A 12,376-nucleotide genomic window follows, 5' to 3' on the forward strand; every position below is an offset into this window, starting at 1 on the left:
AGAGACTGAGCATCCTACAACCAATATAGACTAAGCATCCTACGACCAATACAGACTGAGCATCCTACAACCAATATAGACTGAGCATCCTCCAATCAATATAGACTGATCATCCTTCAACCAATACAGACTGTGCATCCTTCAACCAACACAGACTGAACATCCTACAACCAATACAGACTGAGCATCCTTCAACCAATATAGACTGAGCATCCTTCAACTAATACAGACTAAGCATCCTACAATCAATATAGACTGAGCATCCTCAACCAATATAGACTGAGCATCCTACAACCAATGCAGACTGAGCATCCTACAACCAATGCAGACTGAGCATCCTACAATCAATATAGACTGAGCATCCTCAACCAATAGACTGAGCATCCTACAACCAGTACAGATTGAAAATCTCTTCAACCAATATAGTTTGAATGTCCTTCAACCAATACAGACTGAACATTCTTACCCCGACACAAATTGAGCATCCTTCAACCAACACAGACAGAACATCCTATAAAACTTTTAACATTTTGGTAACTCCTTTACTTAACATATGGTATCTCAACTTGCTCATCTATAATTCATGTTTCAATGGCTTCCCCACTCTTAACAATCAGAAGTTACAGGACAAACTGCCATATTTGCTGGTCCATCTCTCCTCCCTGACTTTTTGCATTACAACTCTCTCCTATCACTCTGAAAATTCCTTTTTCATTTCCCTTGGGGCTTTCTTTCTCTAGCTGTCTGTAGAATGTTTGTGTTTCCCAGCTCTCCATTCCAGAGCCCTTTACTCTTCTTCTTGATCATTTGAAGGATGTCCCCATATCTAAATTCATTGCTTCATTCAGCTGTGACTGTACCACCCACCTGACTGCCTAAACCAGGTAACTATTTTCTCTACCTGTTTCCTCACCTGTACAATACAAATATTAATAGACACTACTTTACAAAACGATCCTTAGAAGCTAGCATAGCCAGACTTCATCTCTCACGCTTTGGCAACATTATCAGGAGGGACCAATCCCTGGAGAAAGACATCGTACTTGGTAAAGTGGAGGGTCAGATAAAAAAAGAAAGACTCCCAACAAGGTGGATTGGCACAGGAGCAGCAGCAATGGGTTCAAGTGCAGCAACAATTGTGAGATTGGTGCAGGACTGTTCTGTTGTGCACAGGGTCATTATGAATCGGTACTGACTCAATGGTACCTAACAACAACAGTAACTTCACAGTGGATAAGAATTATCTGAATTTCTCTAATTTCCTTCTTTTTTAACCTAATAAAGTTTCATCTCCTCCAGGAAACCTCTGCTCTTTAGTCTGATTGAACGCCCTTCTTCCATGTTTTTATAGCATCCAGCACTTCTCTGTTAGAGCCCTTGATATACTATACTGTCTTGTAGCACATTTTACTCATCCATCTTCTCCACTAGATAGAAAAATCCTTGAGGGCAGGGGTAATATCTTATTTGTCTTTGCATTCCTGGTGTCTGAAGCATTTGGTATATAAATGCTCGATAAACGTTACAAGATTGAATGAATTGCTAGCCCTAGCTTTGACTCATTCTGAAGGGTGAGCTTAGAAATAAACTATCTTCTGTCTCCCTCTTTGCCCTCCACTTTTTACCTTCCTGTCTCTTTTCATTTTCTTCTCCATTACACCTTACTCTCAGTGCTTGGTTAGATACAAATAGACTGAGGTGAGACAGAAATATGACAGCCAAGCAGTGAGCTGGATTATATATACCATATGAGACAATTAGTCTTGCCTTATATCTCCAGGGCCTAAAGAGAGGGACTAAAACATCTTTCCACTTACTCAAGTCCCTGGGAAACTGCGAACGTGAATTAAGTAGCAGAGATGAGGAATGAGGGATGGTTGTTTTTTGTTGTTGTTGTTTTAATTTCTCTCTCTTCTCTCTCTGAAACATAGCTCTTTGGGTGAGAAAGAATGGGCCACAGGGGCGGGGGGGGGAAATCATTCCAGACCCTGGTCCACTTCAGATAAATGTGCTACCATATAGTAGGAAACTCCACTTAACTTTCAAATGAGCACTGTTTTCTGTCTAAAGAATCCCTAGGCAACCAACACTGTAAACTGAGACTATACTTCTGCATCTGAACACGTTTAATAACTGCTTCGGTTAACAAGCAATGTTTGTAATATCAGTGAGTAACTCCATAGAAGCTGCTTGCAAACGATGCATTTTCATAGGAAAGCCAATAATATTTTTTTTCCTGGAGAAAACAAAGATCTTCTATTATAGCCTTACGGAGCCCTGGTGATACAGAGGATTAAGCATCTGGGTGCCAGCCACAAGGTTGGTGGTTCAAACTCATCAGCTTTTCTGCAGAATGATGTAAGTTCCTATAAAGGTTTACAGTTCTCCTCGTCCCACAGAATTGCTACGAGTCAACGTCAACTCAGGGCAGTAGGTTTTGCTCGGGTTGGGTTTTATTACAGCCTTAGTTACTGTCCTGACTCTGACCACGTCTTCTAAGTAGTATACTCTGAAAACGTTGCTAAAGCTTCATCCTAGTGCATTTCATTAGTGAGCTGGTTATTAGCCTATTCTCTCTCAGTTTCTAATCCATTCTTTTATACTTAGCTTTGTGATTCTAGAAACAGCCCTGCTTTGCCTGCTTCCATATTTGCCTCTTCAACTAAAGTGTGATAGAGAAAGAACTGGTGAATAAGAAAGAATTGCTCCTTCTTATTCACTTTTTGTTACTTGTAGTTCTCCAACATTCATGACCCCTTAGATGTTCCGGAAGACTAATGTGCCTTATTTGTTGGTCCAGCACCCAAATCAATGGACATTTCCTTCAAGTTCCAAAACAACAGCATTACCCAAGTTTTAGTTCCACAAAGATCCTTCTTTATGTTTCTGTTGTTGTTAAGTACTATCGAGTCAGTTCTGGCCTATAATGACCCTGAATAGAGTTTCCAAGGAGTGCCTGGTGAGCTTGAACCACTGACCTTGTGGTTCAAACTGACTTTGTAGTCCAGCGCATTAATCCATAATACCACACCAGGACTATGTTTCTAACCTTTATTAATTCCAGCCTCTTCCCTTCATTTCTCAATTCTAAGATAGAGAACAGTTTCCTGCAGTTGCTACTTCTGAGACACCATAATGTTCTCTTTTTGCCTTGTCAGTTTTTCAGTGGTTAATAATTCTTTGATGTAATGAATAACAGGTGAAATGGAATACTACAGATTAGTAAGTTAACACAAGTTCGTGAGAACCTTATTTATTAGGTACTCTGTCTCTGTGTGTAGGCTGTTCTCTACAGTCCTAGTATGAATGCCACCATTGACATTCCAGAGTAGTATAGGCTAATTGGACTCCTGGTGTGGTGCTGTAGGATAAGCACTGGACTGTGAACCACAATGTCTGCAGTTCAAACCCACCAGATGCTCCTTGTAAACCCGATACAGGATCACTATGAGTCTGAACTGACTCGATAACACTTAACAACAACAACATCACCCAATACAAGGAGCTCTATTAGTGTAGTTGATTATGAGCTGGGCTGCTAAGCACAAGTTCAGTAGTTTGAATCTACCAGTTGCTCCATGGGAGGAAGATGAGGCTTTCTACCCCTGTAAAGATTTACAGTCTTGGAAACCCTATGGAGGGTCACTATGAGTCAGAACTGACTCGGGAGCATACAACCACCATCACCACCACCAAATACAAGACCTTTACAGTAAACAGTAGCAGGACAACATCACAGTTAGAATGTTTGACTTACATTGATTACAGTGCCCAGTGAAATACATAGACTAGTGTTAAGGATTGAATTGTAGTCCCCCCCCCCCAAAAAAAATTGGAATTTTCTGTCACCTCACATATATGTGAAAGTTGGACAATGAATAAGGAAGACTGTAGTAGAATTGATACACGTGAGTTATACATGGTGTTGGAGAAGAATACTGTAAGTACCATGGACTACTAGAAAGACAAACAAATCTGTGTTGGAAGAAATGCAGCCGTAAGTGTTTGGGAAGTGAGGATGGGGAAACTTCATCTCTCATGCTTCAGATATTATTATCAGGAAGGACCAGCCCCAGGAGAAGGATATCATGTTTGGTAAAACGGAGGGTCAGTGTAAAAGAGGAATACCCCCAACAAGGTAGATTTACACAGTGGCAGCAACCATGAGCTCACACATGACAATTGTGAGGATGCCACAGGACTGGGCACTGTTTTGTTCTGTTCAAAGTTAGTGTTTATGATCATCAAAGCTGTTTGCAAATATCTATTAATGCTATTATTTAATGAAATGTACATACTTCATCTTTGTAGTTTACACACTGACAACTTTGCCTAATATTAGTATTAATTCAGAAACATGCCACTTTATTCAAATATATTCATTGCTTGAAAGGTATTTATAGAAATATATTAGATTCTTCTATTGATATTTATACTGCAGATTAATAACTTTCAAAGGAATTTTAGTAGATGTCCCTCAATTGCAGAGTTAAATCAATTTTGAAATATGAATATTTCATTGGTACATTTATTGTGGCCTACCAAACACTGCTGGAACTGAAATTTGATTTGGAAAATTTGTCCTCTGCAAATATTGGTACAAATGGAGATCTCAGTTGTTATATAAAACAGCATGACATTACTTACAATTCAAACAGTATTAGTTATCATCAAAATGACTTTACTGTATTATAAGTAAATTGTGCTTTCCTTGAAATTGTAGTTTGACTTCATTAAGAAACTGTCAAATCTGTAGTTAATTCCCAAAGCCATTCTCTGCATGGTAATATTGGTTAAGTGCAGTTTTTCCCTTTTAGGAAAAAAAATTTTAAATTCACTCTCCACCCTAAGCACAATAAATTACAGTAGAGTTTCACCACTGTTAGACCATCAAACTGCAGCATGTCAGGGCCAGCCAAAATATTCAGCCTCTATTTTCACTGACAAGAATTCATGAAACTTAGCTTGATGATCAGAACTCGCCTAGAAGAAAACCAATAAAAAACAATTTCTGATAAAGGAAGCAAGTTAAAATTGCTATAATTTGATGAACTTGACCTATATTTAGAGATGTAGTAGCTCAAAATACCAACTTAGAGGGAAGGAGTCTTTACATCAAGTATCAATCCCATCCCATCTGTACACAGAGTTGATAGGGACAGGCAACTTAGACACTGGCTACCTAAAATGAGGGGGTGATAAAGGCACAAAATTTCTGGCTTACAAGTTTTCTAGAGGGAGTTTAGTTTAAAAAGTGTATGGAGGAAGGTACAGTCACCACTGAATAGTTTTCATCATGTCTAGAGGGGTCTGGTGAAAAGAGATGGGGATAAGATTCAATAGCGAGGAATTATTATCATGACTAATTTCAACTGTCACAACTATAAAGGTAGAAGTTCTTTAACAAAAAGTGAGGAGTAGTTAATCTTACAATCCAGGAACAGAGGACCCTAGAACCATCAAGGGAGAAGAGCACAAATGGAATGTGGGACCCTATCCAGAGAAGCAGTGACACCAGAGATGGAGGAAGAGATGAGGACATGGATAGACAGAACAGCTGAAGAGTCTAGACTCATGTGAAGAGAAAGACTGAGTGCTGATGGCCAGTAAGCAGGCTTGTAGAATGTGCCCTTTGGTTGTTTAAATGATTATATATTCCTGGGTGTTTTTGTGTACATCCTCCGCCCTCCACTCCCCACCCCACAAAAATATACCAGAGGGAATAGAAGCAAATATTGTTGAATGGTGATGCACGGAGGAGATTGTAATCATTGCACTGAAATGAATACGATAGGATGAGTGTAAAACTGATGTTCTCCCATGTAAACTATCACTCAATTCACAATAAAAAACTTTAAAAAAAAATAGTGAAACTGACAATAAAAGTCATGGTAGCATATGAAGCTTACCATAGACACTACTGGTTTAAGAATATGATACAGTCATATTTTATTCAAAATACTTGCTGATGAAGAAGCATAAGCTTTAAACACATTATGCTTTCATAAACTTTACCAGTGTGCCCAACTTCCACCTTTTTTATTTCTGTTCCACACACGTTTCTACCACCCTCAGTTGTAATGCGGCATAATGGATTCCACGACAGGTTACCTAGTAAATTCGTGTTCTCACAAATTCTTTGGAAATATTCTCACCTGCAGCTGTTTCATACAGACTATTTAAGGGGTCAGCAAAAAAAGAGGGAGACCCTCAATAAAATGGACTGACACAGTTGCTACAACAATGGGATCAAACCTAATGTCCCATGTGAGGAGGGTGCAGGGCCGAGTGGTGCTTTGTTCTGTTGTTGTACACAGGGTTGCTATGAGTCAGTAGCATCTAATAACAACAACATTCCGAGAGGTTAATTCTTTATTCCATTCAATATGTTGCCCATTTGTTGTTGTTGTTGTTAGGTGCCATTGAGTCGGTGCCGACTCATAGCGACACTATGCACAGCAGAACGAAACACTGCCTGATCCTGGGCCAATCCCACCATTGTTGCCATGCTCGAGCTCATAGATGCTGCCATTTGGCCAATCCATCTCATTGGGGGGGGGTCTTCCTTTTTTTCTCTGACCCTCCACCTTACCAAACACGATATCCTTCTCCAGCGATTGGTCCCTCCTGACAATATGTCCGAAGTATGAGAGATGAAGTTTGGCCCAAGGAGCACTGTAGCTGTACTTCTTGCAAAACGGATCTATTGGTTCTTTTGGCAGCCCACGGCACTTTCAATATTCTCCTCCAGCACCACAACTCAAAAGCATGAATTTTTCTACAGTCTTCCTTATTCACTGCCTAGCTTTTGCATGCATATGAGGTTATTGAAAACAGCATAGCTTGGGTCAGGCACACCTTAGTTCTTAAGCTGACATCTTTGCCCTTCAACACTCTAAAAAGGTCTTGTGCAGCAGATTTGTCTAATGCAATTTTGCCCATAGAATCCTTCAATATTTAAAGTCAAGACTTGAATTTTTTTCTTCAGTTCTTTCAGTTTGAGAAATGCTGAGCATGTTCTTCCATTTTGGTTTTCTAACTCCAGGTCTTTGCACATTTTGTTTTACTATTTGACTTTGTATTCTCGAGCTGCCTTTTGAAATTTTCTGTTCAGCTCTTGGACCTTCTCATTTCTTCCATTTATTTGCTTTAGCATCTCTGTGCTGGAAAGCAAGTTTCAGGTTCTCTTCTGACATCCATTTTGGTCTTTTCCTTCTTTCTTGTCTTCTTAATGACCTTTTAATTTCATCCTGTGTGATGTTCTTGCTGTCATTCCACAACCCTTTTGGTCTTTGGTCTTTAGTGCTTAATGTATCAAATCTGTTCTTCAGATGCTCTCTAAATTCAAGGTGGGATATGTTCAAGCATCAAAAGAAGGTAGAAGGAATACACAGAGTCACTGTACCCAAAAGGAATGGTTGGTGTTCAAACATTTTAAGAGGTAGCATATGATCAAGAGCAAAAGGTACTGAAAGAGGAAGTCCAAATGCATTGAAGGCATTGGCAAAGAACAAGGCACCAGGAATTGATGGATATAAATTGAAATCTTTCAACAAACTGATGTGGCATTGGAGGCACTCATTCATCTCTGCTAAGAAATTTGGAAGACAGCTACCTGGCCAACTGACAGGAAGAGATTCATTTTTGGGCCCATTCCAAAGAGAGGTGACCCAACAGAATGTGAAAACCATCAGACAATATCATTAATATCACATGTAAATAAAATTTTGCTAAACATAATACAAAAATGGCTGCAACCATACATTGACAAAGAACTTCCAGAGATTCAAGCCAGACTCAGAAGAGGATGTGGAATGAGAGATATCATTGCTGATGTCAGACGGATCTTAGCTGAAAGCAGAGAATACCACAGAGATGTTTATCTGTGTTTTATTGACTATGCAGAGGTTTTTGATTGTGTGGATCATGACAAGCTATGGACAACATTGCGGAGACTGAATATCCTAGAACATTTAATTATGTATGCTCATGAGGAACCTGTACATAGACCAAGAGGTAGTTGTTCGAATAGAACAAGAGAGCACCAAATGGTTTAAAATTAGGAAAGGTATGTACCAGGGTTGTATTATTTCACCATTTTAATTCAATTTGTATGCTGAGCAAATAATTAGACAAGCTAGGTTATATGAAGAAAAACATGGCATCAGGATTGGAGGAAGATTTATTAACAATCTGCAATATGCAAATGATACAATCTTGCTTGCTGAAAGTAAAGAGAACTTAAAATATGTACTGGTAAAGATCAAAGACCACAGTGTTTGATATGGATTGCGTCTCAATATAAAGAAAATAAAAACCCTCATCACTGAACTAATAAATAACATTCATATAAATGGAGATAAGATTGAAGTTGTCAAAGACTTCATTTTCCTTGAATTAACCATCAATGCTCATGGAAGCAGCAGTCAAGTCAAATGACACCATGGTATTTTCAATAACCTCATACGTATATGAAAGTTGGACACTGAATCACGAAGACTGAAGAAGAATTGATGCATTTCAGTTATGGTGTTGGAGGAGAATATTAAAAGTACCATGGACCACCAAAAGAATAAACAAACCTATGTTGGAAGAAATATAGTCTGAATGTGCCTTGGAAGCCAGGATGGCCAGCCTTTCTCTCATACTTTGGACACATTATCAGGAGGGACCAGTCCCTGGAGAAGGAGATTATGTTTGGTAAACAGGAGGGTCAGAGAAAAACAGGAAGATCCCCAAGAAATGGATGGGCACAGTGGCTGTAGCAATGGGCTCAAACGTAGCAATGATTGTGAGGTTGGTGCAAAACCAGGCAATTTTTCATTCTGCTGTGCATAGGGTCGTTATGAGTTGGTGCCGAATGATAGCACCTAACAACCACCACAATTCTTTATTTGGAGTTCCTGAGTGCTGCAGTTAATCTTGAGTCCTAGCCAAAAGGTTGGTGGTTCAAATCCACTCAAGAAATGCCTGGAAGCTAGGACTGCTTCTGAAAGGTGATGTACTTCTAAAAGGTCACAATTTTGAAACCCTTCTGGAGCTCAGGCCTACTCTGCATGCATGGGGTTGTTGACTCAGTGACAACTAGCATCAACAACATCAATTCTTTATTCACTGTAAATGTGGCATTAACTCACTGAACACACACCAACTGAGCAGTATCTGAGTCATCTGACATTCCTTCAAGAGTCCAAGGAAGGCAGTCAGCATCATCTCTGCCTTGTGTTTCATTGATTGCAGATGCTATTCCTGAACTCTTCCAGTCACTTTCTGGCTGACATCCTAATCTTTAGCAGGCTTGTTTTCTCCGGACACATTGCTTTGGTTGCTATAAACTCATTTCAGCAGCTTTCCTTGATCAACTAACAAATCGAGTACAGTGGCTTTGTCATCTAATGTGTTAACATAACAGTCAACCACCCTCTATGCCTTCAAAACACAACATTTGATGTACACTTTTCTTTTCTTGGTTTGTTATGATTGTATGAAATGATAAGAAACAGAATATGCCATAACTGAACACTGTTACTACAGTTACAACAGCCATCACCATAAAGCACTGTGTGACAAGCACTGCCTTACAAGCAGTGGAAAGACCATGTATGGTCTCTAGTCATTAGCATGAACATGTCCATAGACAACATGGAGCCAAATGAGTGTGATTATGTTCCGATATATGGTTCCTGACATTGTAATTTCATAAAATGTTGGTTACTAAATATTTCTCTTTTGATTTTTCTCAACAATTAAAAAAATGTGAAAACCGTTCTTAGTGCATGGACCATATAAATGCAGACAGCAGGCAAGATCTGGACCATAGATCATACTTTGCCAACTTCTGGTCAATACACTGGAATCCAGGCATGGTCACTAAGACCTGACGTGAGTCACTACACAGTGGGTAGTCGTGACCCATGGACACTTGTCCCATTTCTAGATCTAAGCCAGTTCACAAACCTAAACCCCCTAAATTGAGGGGCAGGTAGGTATTCCTGAGGAAGGACCCTGTCAAGTTGTCATTGTTATTGTTAAGTTGCCATCAGTCTGTTCCGACTCATAGTGACCCTGAACAGGATTTCCGAGGAGTGGCTGGTGGGTTTGACCCACCAACCTTTCAATTAGCAGTCCAATGCTTATCCAGTGCCAGCGCAAGACTCCTGCCCCACAGTACACTCAAGTATATGTTGTAAATATTGCTGCAAGCCTGCTTCAAATGGGTCTGCATCCACTGATTAGACAGACTTTTGCACTGGGGAACAGGAACTAGAATTTTTACGGATTACCTAAAAGCATCATGCAGACAACTAAATATTAGTCTGCTTTTCATCTTTTCTTGTGTGTGGGCAATTAATATTTTACAGCAGTATTAGGTTGATAGAAAAATTGTACAAAAAACACAGAGTTCCCATATAACACTCCACACACACCGAGTTTCCCGTTATCAACATCTTATTTTCCTGTGATACACTGGTTACAACTGATTAACCCATATTGATACATCGCTATTCATGAAAAGTACATATTTACATCAGGGCTCCTGGTGTGGTGCTGTAGGATAAGCACTGGACTGCAAGGTCCAATTGAACTGCAAGGTCGGCAGTTCAAATTCACCAGCTGCTCCTTGGAAACGCTCTATGGGGTCGCTATGAGTCAGAACCGACTCAATCGCACTAATGACAACCAATTTCTATCAGGGCTCACTCTGTGTTGTACAGTGTGAAGGGTCTGACAAATGCACAGTGTCATGTGGACACCATTATGGTATCATACAAAATAGTTTCACTGACTTACAAAAGCCCTGTGTACCTCCTACTCCTTGTGTTCATAGATGAGATTTTTAAAGAGATTCATTCTTCTACCACAAATGGCCGAGAGCTCACCATCACAAGCTGACGACTTCCTGGTGTTTGCTTCTGCCGGCATCACTGCTGACTTCTGCTGACTAAGAGCCTTCTCGGCCGACTCCCCTCTCTTCTCCAGTCACGTCATCTTGTTTATCTCTTTCCTTCCTCTTACACTGTGATCACAGTACTGTCCGTTTATAGGACAATTGCTAAAATAGCAACTAAAGTGAGACAGAAAACCAGCAGCCACAAAATAAATATTTATGCTTTATGTGCTTAAAAATAGCCATGCTGGAATGACCTAAGAGGAAAAATCCAGATAAAACAATATTTGCCCTGGTATGAAGTCACAAATGGCTGCGCTGTTGGCTGCCAGAACATGCACTTTTACCCTTGTGGAACTGCAAATGATTCAAACCAAAAATTATCTTCCTACGTTTAAAAAAAAACTCTTTCTTCCCTCCGAAACACACCGCAGAATAAAAATGTTTCATTTCATGTTCAGCATGACTTTTTCCATTTTTAAAAAGGAATGAATTGAGGTGCCAGCAGCTTAAGTAATCTCTCATCATTTGCCGCTCCAAGGAGAATCTAAAAGCTTCACTAATTTCTAGAAGCGATTATGCAGATTTTCGGATGGGGAAAAGGAATCCAGAAGCAAGAAGGAAAGATGCTGTCACTGCTGCTTGGGTTAGCTCCATGGTTGCTGCCTGGGAGCTAACACCCCCAACAAGCCCTTGCTCTGTGTGCCCCCTACTTTCTAGAACCAGGGAGATAACTGAATAAGCGTCTTCAGAATGCCTGGTTAATGGGGGAGGACTGTTTCTGACTGAGTCCCTGTGTGATGCAAACAGTTAACTGCCTGTCCTGCTGTTACCCAAAGGGTTGGCATTTCAAGTCTATCCACAAGTGCGTCAGAAGAAAGGCCTGGTGATCTACAGAAAAATCAGCATCTGACAAGCCCAGGGAGCACAGTTCTCCTCGAACTCACGTGGGATCACCATGTGTCGAGTCAACTGGACACCAATTGTTTTGTAAGTTACAAACTAAACTGAGTTGAATGAGGACTTCAATAATATGCTAAGCAAACTAGAGATAGCGTTATAGTAGAAGTGTGAGCTAGAACTATCCCTGGACAAAGTAGAATCCAAAAAGATCTCAGCAAATAGACCGCAGAGGATCATGAAGACACTTGGGTTCAAATGAATGGCACTAAGATGAGGGAAGGTTGGTATAAGTAATAGAGATGCAGCAGTTTTAACGACCCAATATTCAATATAAATCATTCTCATGATATATGGTTATTTATGTAATCTCATCATACTTCAATTTAGGGACCCCTTATACATGCTTTCTTACACTCTTTGCTGAATCCTATTATAATTCTTGGAGACCTGGTGTGGCAATGCGGGCTAATGCGCTGGACTACAAAGTTGGTTTGAACCACAAGGTCTGTGATTTGAACTCACCAGCCGCTCTTCAGAAACCTTATGCAGGTCGTCATGGGTCAGAATCAACTCGATGGTACTTAA

This window comes from Chrysochloris asiatica, unplaced genomic scaffold, assembly GCF_000296735.1.
Source record: "Chrysochloris asiatica unplaced genomic scaffold, ChrAsi1.0 scaffold00060, whole genome shotgun sequence".
In the NCBI taxonomy this organism is placed as follows: Eukaryota; Metazoa; Chordata; class Mammalia; order Afrosoricida; family Chrysochloridae; genus Chrysochloris; species Chrysochloris asiatica.